Consider the following 10,879-nt stretch of genomic DNA (forward strand, 5'->3'; position numbering starts at 1 on the left):
GTTGATTTGTTACAGAATAAAGGTCATTTCCTTTGTTCCTTTCAGAATTTACTTTTAAAAGCAAAGCTTAATCCTGCCAAATCCTGTCTGCCCAGTTCTTAAGACAGAAAAATTTATACCCTGGATTGAATCCTAACAATACACAGCATTGTTTTCTAAATAACTCAGATTACAAGTCTTCAAAGTGAATATATTAAGAATGATGAAATTAGTGTACTCCATGTGCCATTAAAAATGATTATTCACTGTACATATTTTAAGGACCACACAATTTAGGCTTAATCAGCCAATGTTTAGGTTCATAAACTCTGCACATGGTCTGGTTTTAAATTGTTCTAATTCTTTTTGAGCTTTATCTTGTTTATACATGAAAATTTTCAGTTCTTTCAGGGCTGAGCCCACGGGCTTTGTTTCTCTTTTTGAAGGTACACAGTGTTGAATAAAATGTTCAACATTCATTTTATTTTTCGTGAGTGATATCAATACAGAAACCTTCATGGACTTTAAGAATATATCAGTCTTGGTCAGAAGTTAACTCTACTCAGATGCAGAGAAAGAATTTATTTCTGTAGCTATAGTTTCATTTTATAGTTGTCGGGGATTGCTAAAACTTCAGCTAATCTAGCTTTAAACCTGTTAAAGACTGATATTTAAGAGAAATAAAGTGCCAGTATACTAATTGGCTCCTTCCCATGTGTTGCCCCAGGGGGTGGTGGTGTCCTACAGAAGGAGAGACCTCAAGGCTCAATTTGTAATTGAGTCAGTTGGACCCAAAAGGTCAATTTCAGGTCACCTAGTAAAACTACCTAAATTCCCCATCCTGAGCCCCCAAGACTTCTTATGCACGAAATGGGAAAGTGTTCCTTTGAAGTGTACCAAAAAGTGTAGGAGCTATCTGGAAGCTTCCAAAGGACTGGACGTTTCATCGTGGGTTTGCTTTACCACCCCCATCCATCCAAGACTCTTCCTAGTGCTGTGGCTTCTCTGCTTTTCTAAGCCACGCCCAGTTCAGGGAATTTGCTTTCTGCCTGCAGCACACACACTAAACGGCAGAATCAAATTTTACTACAGTGCAAGGAGGTCAGTGATCACATTCAGCCTTTTAGAAACCTCAAACCCTGGGCGCTGAACAGCAACCAAGCTGCCAAGAGTCAAAGAACCAAAGATTTTAATCTCATCTGCGATGATTAATCCGTCTGTCTCTGAAGGACAATGGCAGTTTGATTGGCTGGCAGTGTTGACCAAGAGGCCAGCCTTCTAGCATGAAAGCTGAGAGGAATGGGAAATGTGACAAACACATGGTTAAGCCCTTAAGAAATCGTGTATTTTCTGCTAGGGTGGCAGCAGTTGGAATGCAAGGCAGTTTTCATTAGTATGGCCATTTTGTCTCAGCCCATTAGATAGGAGGGAAAAAAGGAAAGTTGGAAGTGACCATATGGAAAGGGATCTGTGGTTTCTAGATGGACAGTTTTTGCAAAATGACCTTGCTTAAATATTTTTTCCTTGTTCCAAATATTGGAGCGGGTTTAACAGCCTAATTTCGCCTTATGGGAGCAGAGATGAAGGGTCATTAAAGTTCTAGTGTCAAGAGAAGCAGCTGTGAGAGGGGAGAATCAAAGTGCATTATAAAACGTGGCCTTGCGCCCCGTGAAGTCAGATCCCTGAGGCTATTACTTAGAGGCTGCAGGTATGACCAGAAAGCTCGCTGATCTTGCAGTCCTAGTGATCATAACAGGTCCTACAACTATTAATACTATTTCTCGAACGTTTACAGTGTACCAGGAGCGGGCCAGAGCACCTTACATGCAGTTTCTCATTTAACCCTTGGGCTGGCTGGTCTCCGTTTGGCGCCTGGATTCCTTCTCCAGTCCTCTCTGCCCTGTTCTGTGTGACCCAGAGCCGAACCCTACAGGCTGCATCTCCCAGGCCTTGCTTGCTTTCTGACTGCCATTTGAGTTTAACCAATGGGCAGTGCCAGCCAGCGACTGGAGAGTGGGATGAGAGAGAGCCCGGGGTATTTCTTCCTCACTCCCCCCGGGCACTGGGGGCCTTAAGCCGTGGCCCTCCACACTTGCTCTTTGGAGTGGGTCACTTCCAGGATTCTGGTTCTCAGTGGGCTCAGGTAACACTATTTCCTCCCTTTGTCCTTTCGGCCTAGGGATGCTAATGGCTTCCTCCCGTGCCAGTCTCTGGGTATCTCACCAGCCCGTTTGCTACTCGACCTTGCTTATACTTCTGTAAGTAATCAGTTCAGGTTCATTTGAGCCGTCTGAAGTCAAATCCGTTTCCTGCCAGGACTTGACCAATATCAGCCTCAAAGCAAGCAGGAGTATTATTTCCTCTGTCTTATCTAGCACAAAGAGCTAGATAAGTCATCCAGCATCACACAAATAAGCCCATATCCATATATTTCAAAGCCTGCATGTTTCATCATTATACCACACTGCCTTGCTTCTCCCTGTAACCAGAATGAATCTTTAGAAATTGAGAAGGCCTGAGAATTGTTAAGTGGTTCGTAAGCGGGTGACCCTTTTAGAAGTAGAGGCAAAGATCCACCTAAGAAGCAGCGGAGATTGACAGGGCTCAGCAGTTAGGATAGCACATAGGGGACAGAGCCATCCACAGGCTGAGTGTGCCATGTGCAGATGTAAACAACTGTTTTCTAGGTTAGAGGTGTCTCTCACTTAGCAGTGCATTGTAGTGTGTACAGGTATGCAGTTTGTCAGTTCCCCGTCATTTGTTGAACTACTTATTGAATAGTATAGTCCAGGCATTGATAAAAGTGCTGGGGATAAAAGCTGTGAGTTCTGCCTTAAAGGAGCTTGCGGTTTATTTTGGGGAGATGCATGTGTAAAAAGATAATTATCATTCAGTAATTAAAGTTCATATACAATGCTCTTTAATAGTTAAAAAGGTTTAAAGATAATGCAAGTAACTGGTGGTAGGGTGAGATGTAATGTATGTTTGTTTTGTAAGTTCACAAGTATTATACGCTTATTGTTTATATATGTTTATGCATGAGTGATATATTTCAATAAATTTTTTAAAAAGTTCATATAATGAAACAAATACAAGTTCCAACAGTAATGCCAAAAAGAGAGTGATTAACTCTGTCCTGGTGTGCCACAGGAACAAGGTAGGTCCCAGAGAGTCAGGGAAGTTTCATTGGAAAGGACGTTGTTTGAGCAGAGCTTTAAAGGGTGAAGAGTTTGCAGGCAGAAAAGGACACAGGAATGACATTCCTGGCAAAAGGCACAGCATGTGTCAAGACACAGAGAAATGAAACAATACTGTGTGTTCCAGTATCACTGAGTACCTTAGGATGACTGGAACATGCACTGGGGGTGGAGGGCGTGGTGGGAGAAGAAGTGGAGAGGTGGGGAAGAGCAGAATAGAGCCTTAAGTAAATGCCCAGTGAGTGACGCACCCTTTAAGTAAGTGTGCCTTTAGAGGAGACAACTACTTGAGAAGGCAAAGAACAGCCAAGACAAACACAGAACTCAAGAGTTGGCAGGGGCAGAGGTGGGAAGAAGTAAACAACAAGGTCAGCCAGGGCCATGCCAGACTGAGAGCTGGCTGCTTGACCAATTCTAAAGGAAGAGGGATTGGTGGATAAGCAAGAGAACCTCTATGTGATTTACATATTGTCATTACGAATTCATGTGTCTTCAGTTACCAGTTAGTAACTTGGTGTTTATAGTTCAAACATAGTCACACTTTGGCCCCTCGCAATTCCTTGGTTAGAATTATTGAACTCTACTCAGGTGAAGGGCAATTTGAAACAACTGAACTTGGGTGACCTAGTCAGCTAGCCACCAAAGTCTTGGACCATTTAACTTGGGTTGAATTGCTAGCCACCAATTGGTTTAGTCCAATGTGTTTATTTCGCTTTTTCATTGTTTTAGGTGCTAGGGAAATGTGTTAACATGTCTCCAAGAACTCTGCCTCTTGGTATTTACAACGTTGTATAATCCACTTCCAAGACTGGTTTTTGTAACCAGTCAAATACAGAAGATGGGATGGGATGTCACTTCTGGGATTAGACTATAAAAGACCTCCATGACTTCTGTCTTGGTCACTCTCTCTTGCGTGACTCATTCTGGGGAAGCCATGTGCATAGTCTTATGGAGAGGCCTACATGGCAAGAGACTGAAGCCTCCATCCAGCGGTCCCCAGTGAACTTGGAAGCAGCTCCTGCAGCTCCGTCAAGTTCTCAGAGGTTGCAGGCCTGACCCAGAGCATGATTGCATTTCATGAGAGACCCTGAGCCAGAAAAACGGCTCCCAGATTCTAAACCCTCAGAAATGGTGTGAGAAATTGTTAAGACACTAAATTCTTGGGTAATTTGTTATAATCTTGAGACTTACAACTCAGGCACACAGGGCTGATTGGCCAACTGTTCCCTGAATAGGGGGTGTTTCTGATTTCAATATTACCTGGAAACAAGATGTACAAGGGCCAAAGAAATGCTGTTTAAAGGCCTCCTGTGTTAAAAAGAATGGAGGTAGATCTATATGACTTCTTATGAAACGATTTCTGAGATATATGGAGTGAAAAAAATTCAAGTTGAATAATAGGATCCCATTTACATTTTAAAAAAATCTGTATCTGTATGTCTATATATCTATATGTCTATATCTCTATATATCTATATCTACCTATATCTATCTATATCTGTATCTATATCTATCTGTCTATCTATCTATCTATCTATCTATCTATCTATCTATCTATCTACCTACCTACCTACCTACCTACCTACCTACCTACCTACCTACCTATTCGGTTTTCCGGGGTTGGCAGTGAAAGGGAATTCCACCTCAGGTAGGAGCAGCTGACCCCTCCAAGTCCCTCCCTGCCCCAAATCACTTCCCCCCTGGGCTTTTTTCCACTAGTTTACCATTTCCAATCCTTGAGATTCTATGCAGGTTTAAAATTACAAATTAACAGAGCTGTTTAACTCTGTTCAAAATCATTTTTAAGAGAAAGGAGTATTTTGTTACTGGAATTAATAGTATGGGTGGTAAATAGATGATGTATAATGTAAACATACTGTGTCTCACAGTCTTATATTACATGCTACTATGGTTTTTTTGTTTGTTTTTTCTTTGCTGAGGTAAAATCAACCTACAGTAAAAAGCACAGATCTTAGGTAGTTCGGTTTGATGAGTTTTGACGATTTTATACATTAATATATTTCATTACCATAGAAAGTTCCCTTATTCGTCTTTGCAGTCAAGTCCCCTCTCCCCACCGTAACCACATTCCAATTTCTATCAGTATAGAAATTGGATTTCGTACAAATGGAATCATACAGTATGTACTTTTTCATACCTGACTTCTTTCACACAGCATAATGTTTTTGAGATTCATCCATGTTGTTGTATTAGTAGTTTGTTCCTTTATATGACTAGGTAATATCCCATTGTTTGACTATACTACAATTTGTTATCCATTCACCTTTTGATAGACATTTGGGTTATTTCCAGTGGTTGGCTATTATGAATAAGACTGAAGTAAATATTCTTGTGTAAGTCTCTTGGCTGAATGCCATTAAGAGTGGAATTGCTGGATGATAAGAGTAGATCTATGTTTAACTTTTTTTTTTTAGGATTTATTTTATTTCTCTACCTTGTTTGCGCTTGCTGTCTGCTCTCTCTGTCTGTTCATTGTGTGCTTTCTGTGTCTGCTCATCTTCTTTTTAGGAGGCACCAGGAATCAAACCTGGGACCTCCCATATGGGAGGGAGGTGCCCCAATTGCTTGAACCGCCTCTGCTCCCTGCTTGTTGTGTTTCCTCATTGTGGCTTCTCATTGCATCATCTTGTTGCATCGTCTTGTTGCATCATCTTGTTGCATTAGCACGCTGTGCCAGCCCATCACGTCAGCTTGCTGTTTTGTTCATCTTCTTTAGGAGGCACAGGGACCCAAACCTGGGACTTCCCATGTGGTAGGCGGATGCCCAACTGCTTGAGCCACATTCCCTTCACCTATATTTAACTTTTTAATTTAAAAATATATATATTTATTTATTTCTCCCCCCCCCCCCCCCCCTCCCTGGTGTCTGTTCTCTGTGTCCATTTGTATTCTCATCAGGCAGCACTGGAGATCTGTGTCTCTTTTTGTTGTATCATCTTGCTGTGTCAGCTCTCCATGTGTGTGGCACCACTCCTGGGTGGGCTGCAGTTTTGCGTGGGGCACCTTTATGTGGGCCGACACTCCTTGCGTGTAGCAGCACTGTGCATGGGCCAGCTCACCACACAAGCCAGGAGGCCCTGGGTATCGAACCCTGGACCTTGTGTATGGTAGGCAGATGCTCTGTGTGTTGAGCCACATCCGCTTCCCCCATGTTTAACTTTCAAGAAACCGTCAAACAGCTCTCCAAAATGTCTGGCTCATTTTAAACCCCCACCAGTAATGTATGAGAGTCCCTGTTGCTCTACCTCCTCACCAACAGTAGGTGGAATTATGTTTTTTATTTTAGCTGGTCTTGTGGGTTTGTAATGATAGCTCATTGTGACAACCAAAGATGTTGAGCAATTTTTCTTAAAAAAATGTCATTTTTATATCTGATGTGTGATGATTTGAGCCCATATAAACCTAATTGCTGAAAATTTGCTGTCTTTCTACAGGTGTCTTGAAGTTATTTCTGGCTGTGCTCAGAGGGGTACCTCCTAGGTTTCCTCAACCCTGTCTGTCAGTGTGAATAAATCTTTCCTACTTGACAGTGACAGCTCCTGAAGCCCTCTTTGAGACTTCCCATTGTGTAAACCTGCACCTATAAATTGGGCAGGAGCAGGCACCTATGAATTGTGACCTCCCATGTGAGGGGGGCACCCAACTGCTTGAGGCACATCCTTTACCTGCTCGTTTTTGCTGGCTATCTGCTCATTGTTTACTCATTGTCTTGCTTGTTGTTGTTTTTTCTCCTCATTGTCTGCTCATTTTTTCTCATCTGCTCATTGTTTTTGCTCGATGTCTGCTAGTTTGTTTGTTGTTGTTTTTCATTTCTCTTCCCTTCCCCCACCCCCAGTTGTCTGCTTTCTGTGTCCATTCACTGTGTAATCTTCTGTGTCTGCTTGTATTCTTGTCAGCGGCACCCAGAATCTGTGTCTTGTTTTGTTGTGTCATCTTGCTGCATCAGCTCTCCGTGTGTGTGGCGCCATTCCTGGGCAGGCTGCCCTTTTTTTCACTGGGTGGCTCCATACGGGGCACACTCCTTGCGCGTGGGGCTCCCCTACGCGGGGGACACCCCTGTGTGGCAGGGCACTCCTTGCGCGCATCAGCACTGCACATGGGCCAGCTCCACATGGGTCAAGGAGGCCCGGGGTTTGAACTGTGGACCTCCCATGTGGTAGGTGGACGCTCTATTCATTGGGCCAATCCGCTTCCCTGTTAGTTTTTTTTTTATTGTATGATACCATTTATATAAAAGGTAAATATAAATAAATTTATAAAGATGAAATTAGTGGTTATAAAGGTGAAGGGTTGGGGAAGGATAGAGGGATTGAGGATAACTGCTAAGGGGTATGGAGTTTTTCTTTTTGGAGTAATGAAATTGGTCTAAAATTTTGTGATGATGAATGCACATCATTGTGATTATACTAAAAGCCACTGCTTATACATTTTGGATAGATCATATGGAATGTGAATGTATCTCAAAAAAAACTGCTTAAAACTAAAAGAAAAAATTGAAAAGGACAATAAGGAAAAAAAATCCAGACCTAAAGTATTATATCCTGTTTTATTTCATTTATATGAAATAGTAGAAAATTATATGACATATAGAAAAGGATAAGCCAACCTATAATGCCATAAAGCAGATCAGTGGTCGCCTGGGACTGCAAAGAGGCACGAGAGAACTCTTTGGGGTAATAATATATATCTTGATTGTGTTGGTGGTTACATCTGTCAAAAGTCATCAAACTGTCCATTTCAAATGGGTACTTTTTCATATGTAAACCAAACTTTAGTAAAGTTGTTTGTAGAAACAGCTTTAGACAGTTGTCTAGTTGCTTTTAGGTCTATCTGAGCTTATAGCCCCATATGCCAGGCTGAAGCAGAGCACTTACGGGGGTTCATTCTATTCTTGACATTTCCCAAGTTGTATATATATTTGTTAGCTAGTTGTTTTTGCTCAACGTCTGCTCATGGTTTGTTTGTCTTCTTTAGAAAACACTGGGGAACCAAACCTGGGACCTCCTGTGTGGGAGGCAGGCCCCCAACTTCCTGAGCCACATCTGCTCCCCCTACTTTAGTTTTTTTAACTTTTATTTTATTTATTTATTTCTCCCCACACCCTCATTGTTTGCATTTGCTGTGTCTATTTTTTGTGTGCTGGTCTTCTTTGTTTTTTTAGTAGGCATCAAGAACTGAACTTGGGACCTCCACTGTGAGAGGGAGGCACCTCGTCACTTGAGTCACTTCCACTCCCTGCTTTGTTGTGCTCTCCTTATGTTTTCCTCCTTGTGTTTCTTGTTGCATCATCCTATTGCATCAGCTCACCATGGCAGCCTGTTGCGTTTGCTCACTGTCTTGCTTGTCTTCTTTAGGAGGCACTGGGAACCAAACCCAGGACCTCCCATGTGGTAGGCAGGAGCTCAGTTGCTTGAACTATATTTGCTTCCCCCCAAATTAGTTTTTTAAAAAATTAATTTATTGAAGTATATCACTCATACATAAACATACATAAACAGTAAGCGTATAATAAGAGTTGTGAACTTACAAAACAAACATATATAACATCATTCAGGACTCTCATAACTCACCCTACCATCAATAACTTGCATTGTTTTAACTAATGATCAAAGAGCATTTTCAAAATATTACTACTAACCAAAGTATTTTTCTCCCAACCAACCCTATTATTATTATCTTTATATCATTTGTATATGAGCATACATAAACAATTAAGTATATAGTAAAAGTTGTGAACTTAAAAAGCGAACATGCATAACGTTGTACAGGGTCCCATGCATCAACCCTCCCCCAACACCTTGCATTGTCATGAGACGTTTGTTACAAATTATGAAAGAATATTGTCAAAATCTTACTACTGATCATAGTCCATATCTTACATTTGGTGTGTTTTTCCCCCAACCCACCCTATTATTATTATTTTTTAAATATATTTTTTTATGACAGAAGTTGTAAACTTACAAAACTACCATGCACATGTGCAGAATTCCCAAACACCCCTCCATCAATTGACCACACTGTGGTGGAACGTTTGCTACAGATACGATAGTATCATCTGATTGTTACTGTGTTTATAGTGTACGTATGGCTCACATTTTCCATACTGTCTCAGTATCAACACAGTACATCTTTCGCATAGATGCAAGAATATTATATTATTACTGGTAACCACCGTCCATAGGTCACTCCAGATGTATTTTTCCCATGCTATCCACATTCCCACCACCTTGCAGTGGTGATGTACGTTTGCTCTAACTCACATAATTTAGTTTTGATAACCCAATTAATGAGCCTTCTACCACTTTTGGTCATGGAATTATCTGGTTAGTAGAATTAATATTCAGAGGGGATGGAATTGAAACTACTAATTCGACTTTCTGTTCTCAGTAGTACCCTCAAGATGGGAAGTCTCCTCAGGTCAGGAGAGGTATTTGTGTTTTCTGGATTCCTTGGCACTTAGTTCTGTGCCTGACCCCTAATAAACCTGCAGAAAATGCCTGCTGAATTGAACTATTTTTCAGTCCTATTAACGTTTTTCCTAAGGGAAATTCTCCCCTGCCTTCCAATTTCTTTTAATATGAATCAGCAATTATCTAATATTTTTTATAGTTGTGATACTAAGTTTTTTCCAGGAAAAGTAAATACTGACATAAATTTAAATTGTATGTATTTCCAAATACTTGGAATTTTATGTTAAAAAGATAGGCATAAAAGTCCATTATTTTATTGCTAAAAGTGAAGTCTAGATTTGGATAGGAATGCTATTTTTACTTCCATATAGAATGTATCTGCTTATTCTAAGCTAATTTTAAAAATAAATTTAGGGAAGCAGATGTGGCTCAAGCCATTGGGTGCCTGCCTACCACATGGGAGGTTCCTGGTTCGGTTCCCAGTGCCTCCTAGAGAAGACAAGCAAGACAGCAAGCTGAACAACAGACTGGCATGGTGAGCTGACAAAATGAGCTGATGCCACGAGGTGACACAAGGAAGAGACACAATGAGGAAACACAATGAGAAATACAACAAGCAGGGAGCGGATGTGGCTCAAGTGATTGGGCACCTCCCTCCCACATGGGAGGTCACAGGTTTGGTTCCTGGTGCCTCCTAAAAAGAAGACAAGGAGACACAGCACACAACAAGCAGAGAGTGAGCACAAACAATGGGGGGTGGGGGGAGTAAATAAATAAATCCTTTAAAAAAATACATTTAAATCTTTAGTTTTATCATATAGACAATAAGTGCTCATTGTAGAAAAATTAGAAAATACACATAAGCAAACATTATTCATAGATTATGAAGATCAACCATTATCCTGCTATTCATTGATAATAATTGTTAACGATTCGGTGTGTAATAGGAGAAAATGTGATACAGTAGAACTCACACTGGTTTAGACCCAGGTTGACCACTTCTTAGAATTTACTTCACCTCTTGCTAGCTCAGATTCCTCATCTGTAGCATGGAGAGAACAATGGCACTTTCTTCATAGACTTTTTTTGAAAAAATTTTTCTTTTCATTTTTAAAGGAGCTTTAGATTACATAAATGTTGCATCAAAAATATCAGGAGGGGAGTGTATGTGGTTCAGTTGAGCATCTGCTTCCCACATGGGAGGTCCCAGATTCAGTCCCTGGTGCCTCCTAAAAACAACAACAGCAGCAAACAAACAAAAAACAAACAAAT

This window comes from Dasypus novemcinctus, chromosome 14 (genome assembly GCF_030445035.2).
Source record: "Dasypus novemcinctus isolate mDasNov1 chromosome 14, mDasNov1.1.hap2, whole genome shotgun sequence".
Classification (NCBI taxonomy): Eukaryota; Metazoa; Chordata; class Mammalia; order Cingulata; family Dasypodidae; genus Dasypus; species Dasypus novemcinctus.